Below are 5,248 nucleotides of genomic sequence, written 5' to 3'. Positions count from 1 at the left end.
AGCCATAATGAAAGAAAGGAAGGAAGCTAGCTAGCTTCCCTGGTGGTCGAGTCCACCTGCCGATGCAGAAGACATGGGTTCAATCTCTGATCCAGAAAGATCCCACGTGCTGAAGAGCTGCTGAGCCTGTGTGCCACAACTGAACCTCTGCTCCACAGTTTGTGACTCACAACCACTGAGCCCATGTGCCGCAACTACTGAAACCCCCACACCCTAAAGCCTGTGCCATACAACAAGAGAAGACACCATAATGAGAAACCCATGGACTGCAGTGAAGAGTAGCCCCCAGTCACTGCAACTGTATAAAAAGTCTGAGCAGCAACAAAGACCCAGCACAGTCAAAAATACATACATACATACATAAATTAAATAGGAATCTAATTAAGCCTCTTGTCCTAACTACTCATTGAAAGAAAATACAGGAAGCAGAGGAATATGTTAAATGATATTCTGGGGAGATAATGAAACTATAGGAAACTCTGTTGTAGGAAGCCTGAGTTTCTGAATAAATAATTTCATGAAAATAAAAGAGATGGAAGGAGAATCTATGGATTCTATAGATTAAGAGATGTAACCATCAGTTCAGTGTAAGACTCTAACATGGATCCCAGTTCAAGTAAAGGATCCCAATGCAGAGTATACATGGACCAGAGAAACATGTACATTGACTGGATATTTGATTATATTAAGGAGTTATCACTAATTTTTATATGTGTCATAGTAGTATTGTTATATACCCTGAAGTATTGTTATATACTCTGAAGCCATTGTCATATACTTTAAAGTCCTAGTTTTTCTGCACTTAAATATATACATATATACCCACACACATACATACATGCATACATATATATATATATATAGAGAGAGAGAGAGAGATGAAATGATATAATGCCTGGGATTTGATTGGAAAAATCCACCTGTGGATGTAGGTGAGGGTATAGATGAAGTAATATTGGCCAATAATTGAGAACTATTGAAGTTGGTGATGGGTTATTATTCATTCTTCCTTGTTTTGATAATGTACATAATAAAAGGTTTTGAATAAAAACACCAGCTTCCTCCACCTCTCTGGGCCTGCTGATGCCCATTCCCTCATCCTGGCACAGCCCCACTGGAATCCCAGGGCTGTGGGGCTACAGGGCCTACCACTGGCTGACTTCCACTCTCCTAAGAGAATCTGGTGGATTGAGCTCAGCCAGTGAACAGCCGGCCTGGGGTCATGTCAGGTGTGGCTTGTTTTGTGACCTTGTGTGTGTGTGTGTGTAATTACTGGGGGTTCGCATGGAGATTTCCAGGAACTATGGGCTCGGAAAGTCTCTTGAAGAAGATTTCATTGTGGGCAGCGTTGGCAATGAAGTTTAGCTATGGATGGATTTGAGAAAGGAGAGACTTGAATTAGAAGACCTGACGGGACACTGTTGAACTCAACAGATATTCACTAGGCACGTTCTCCACATGTGGCCTTGGGTTAGGCACTGGAGATGCAGGGATAAAGGAAAGGTGAGAGATGGAAAACTGTACAAAAGGGATGGTGAGGTGGTCAAGGCTAGATCCAGGCACTGAGTGGATTGGGATTGGTGGGGGAGAGGAGGCCCCTCTTTCCTTTCACATTCGCCCTACAGCATCAGCCCCATCCTGTCCACCTCTCAAAGCCCATTGCACACACTCCTCCAGGAAGCATTTTCTGACCCCCCACGGCCTTTGAACTCCACAGCAGTTTTTATATCTTTTTAGTTTGTGTTGTAATGATATAGTTTATGTAGTTGTAGTTGTGTCTTTTGTGTTATTGTAATACTGGTCATAGCAAACACCCTCTTCCAACAACACAAGAAAAGACTCTACACATGGACATCACCAGATGGTCAACACTGAAATCAGATTGATTATATTCTTTGCAGCCAAAGATGGAGAAGCTCTATACAGTCAGAAAAAAGAAGACCAGGAGCTGACTGTGGCTCAGATCATGAACTCCTTACTGCCAAATTCAGACCTAAATTGAAGAAAGTAGGGAAAACCACTAGATCATTCAGGTATGACCTAAATCAAATCCCTTATGATTATACAGTGGAAGTGAGAACTAGATTTAAAGGACTAGATCTGATAGACAGAGTGCCTGATGAACTCAGGACGGAGGTTCATAACATTGTACAGGATACAGGAATCAAGACCATCCCCAAGAAAAAGAAATGCAAATAAGCAAAATGGCAGTCTGGGGAGGCCTTACAAATAGCTGTGAAAAGAAGGGAAGTGAAAAGCAAAGGAGAAAAGGAAAGATATACCCATTTGAATGCAGAGTTCCAAAGAATAGCAAGGAGAGATAAGAAAGCCTTCCTCAGCGATCAGTGCAAAGAAATAGAGGAAAACAATAGAATGGGAAAGACTAGAGATCTCTTCAAGAAAATTAGAGATACCAAGGGAACATTTCATGAAAAGATGGGCTCAATAAAGGACAGAAATGGTATGGACCTAACAGAAGCAGAACATATTAAGAAGAGGTGGCAAGAATACACAGAACTGTACAAAAAAGATCTCCTTGACCTAGATAATCATGATGGTGTGATCACTCACACTCACCTAGAGCCAGACATCCTGGAAGGTGAAGTCAAGTGGGCCTTAGGAAGCATCACTATGAACAAAGCTAGTGGAGGTGATGGAATTCCAGTTGAGCTATTTCAAGTCCTAAAAGATGATGCTGTGAAAGTGCTGCACTCAATATGCCAGCAAATTTGGAAAACTCAGCAGTGGCCACAGGACTGGAAAAGGCCAGTTTTCATTCCAGTCACTAAGAAAGGCAATGCCAAAGAATGCCCAAACTACCGCACAATTGCACTCATCTCACATGCTAGTAAAGTAATGCTCAAAATTCTCCAAATCAGGCTTCAGCAATATGTGAACTGTGAACTTCCAGATGTTCAAGCGGGTTTCAGAAAAGGCAGAGGAACCAGAGATCAAGTTGTCAACATTTGCTGGGTCATGGAAAAAGCAAGAGAGTTCCAGAAAAACATCTATTTCTGCTTTATTGACTATGCCAAAGCCTTTGACTGTGTGGATGACAATAAACTGTGGAAAATTCTGAAAGAGATGGGAATACCAGACCACCTGACCTGCCTCTTGAGAAATTTGTATGCAGGTCAGGAAGCAACAGTTAGGACTGGACATGGAACAACAGACTGGTTCCAAATAGGAAAAGGAGTACATCGAGGCTGTATATTGTCACCCTGTTTAACTTCTATGCAGAGTACATCATGAGAAATGCTGGACTGGAAGAAACACAAGCTGGAATCAAAATTGCTGGGAGAAATATCAATAACCTCAGATATGCAGATGATACCACCCTTATGGCAGAAAGTGAAGAACTAAAGAGCCTCTTGATGAAAGTGAAAGTGGAGAGTGAAAAAGTTGGCTTAAAGCTCAACATTCAGAAAACCATGGCATCCGGTCCCATCACTTCATGGGAAATAGATGGGGAAACAGTGGAAACAGTGGCTGACTTTATTTTGGGGCTCTAAATCACTGCAGATTGTGATTGTAGCCATGAAATTAAAAGACACTTACTCCTTGTCAGGAAAGCTATGACCAACCTAGACAGTATATTAAAAAGCAGAGATGTTACTTTGTCAACAAAAGTCCGTCTAGTCAAGGCTATGGTTTTTCCAGTAGCCATATATGGATGTGAGAATTGGACTATAAAGAAAGCTGAGCACTGAAGAATTGATGCTTTTGAACTGTGGTGTTGGAGAAGACTCTTGAGAGTCCCTTGGACTGCAAGGCAATCCAACCAGTCTGTCCTAAAGATCAGTCCTGGGTGTTCATTGTAAGGACTGATGTTGAAGCTGAAACTGCAATACTTTGGCCACTGGATGGGAAGAGCTGACTCATTTGAAAAACCCTGATGCTGGGAAAGATTGAGGGCAGGAGGAGAAGGGGACGACAGAGGATAAGATGGTTGGATGGCATTACTGATTCAATGGACATGAGTTTGGGTAGACTCTGGCAGTTGGTGATGGACAGGGAGTCCTGGCGTGCTGCAGTTCATGGGGTCGCAAAGAGTAGGACATGACTGAACAACTCAACTGAACTGAATGTACATCCTCATCTTTTGCTTTCAGACTTCTGCTGGGCTGCAGAGTCCCTATCTCAGCCACATCTGTAGGCTGGCTGGGCTGTTGGAAGGGCTAGAGTCCTGGGTTTGAATCCCATTTTCACCACTTGCAAACTGTGACTTTGAGCCAAATCCCTTAGCCTCCCTGAGCTGCTTCTTTCTTTGTTAATGGGAACGATACTGGTCACCTCAAAGTGTTTTGTGAGGATTAAATTCTATCAGGGATGTAAAAGCACGGGACTGGGCACAGATCAATTGACTGATGTGTCTTAAATGAGTAGAAATGTTAGGCCTTGAAGGGTGAGAGGCATTAGCATAGCTGGAAAGATAAGAAAGGCCAGGGAAAGTGAAGTGCCTGCCCAGCAGTATGCCTCCCTCCAGAAACAGGTGAGAGGGTGGGTTGGCTAGGCAGAGGGTCAGCACTCATGTCACTCTGGATGGGATGTCTTTTCCTGTTGTTGCAGAAGCCACTGTAATTCTAGGACTTGGGTAGCCCCATGTGCTTGTCTGGTGTAATGGAAAATCTGCCCTCTGGGCTGCACTGTGCCCCTTACTTGATATCATTGCCCCAGCCACTGGTAACTTGAGCAGGACATGGCGCTTGGCTCTCAGGGAAGTACAGTTTGACATTCTCCTCAGTAGCATTCCATAAGCAACCCCTCTGTTCTACCTGAGTCCAATATTCTCTTGGGGGTGGGCATTGTGACACCACATTCTCTGGGATTTCCCCCGACTTGAAAAAAAACACCACTTTTTTGTTTATTTGGCTGTGCTGGGTCTTAGTTGCAGCACCCAGGATCTTCAATCTTCATTGCAGCACTCAGGATCTTTAGTTGTGGCATGTGGGGTCTAGTTCCCTGACCAGGGATCAAACCCGGGCCCCCTGCATTAGGAGCACAGAGTCTTAGCCACTGGACCACCAGGGAAGTCTTAGGATTTCCCCCAACTTTGACAGCCGCTCCTGGAAGTCTCCTTTCCCGTCTCTGGTTCCTCATGTCACCTCCACAAGGTTGGCAGTTTTGGGACACAGGACTGAGTCACTCCCTCATTTCCATGCGTATCACTCCCCAGGTCTTCTCCCCCCACCCCACAGCTCAGATACCCTATAGATGCTGATGGCCCCAAGTGCTCCCTCCAGCCTGG

The 5,248-nt window shown here is 44.1% G+C and overlaps 1 non-coding gene across 1 annotated transcript; it reads right to left on the bottom strand.

The window, feature by feature from the left end:
• Positions 1–4,958: 4,958 nt before the first annotated feature.
• On the bottom strand, positions 4,959–5,031 carry TRNAR-CCU. The gene has a single exon. It is a non-coding gene; the product is annotated as a tRNA-Arg (tRNA).
• Positions 5,032–5,248: the final 217 nt, after the last annotated feature.

Source organism: Bubalus bubalis, chromosome 1, assembly GCF_019923935.1.
Source record: "Bubalus bubalis isolate 160015118507 breed Murrah chromosome 1, NDDB_SH_1, whole genome shotgun sequence".
Lineage (NCBI taxonomy): Eukaryota > Metazoa > Chordata > Mammalia > Artiodactyla > Bovidae > Bubalus > Bubalus bubalis.
Note: the sequence above shows the minus strand (reverse complement) of the source record. Positions and strands in the feature narration are given on the sequence as shown.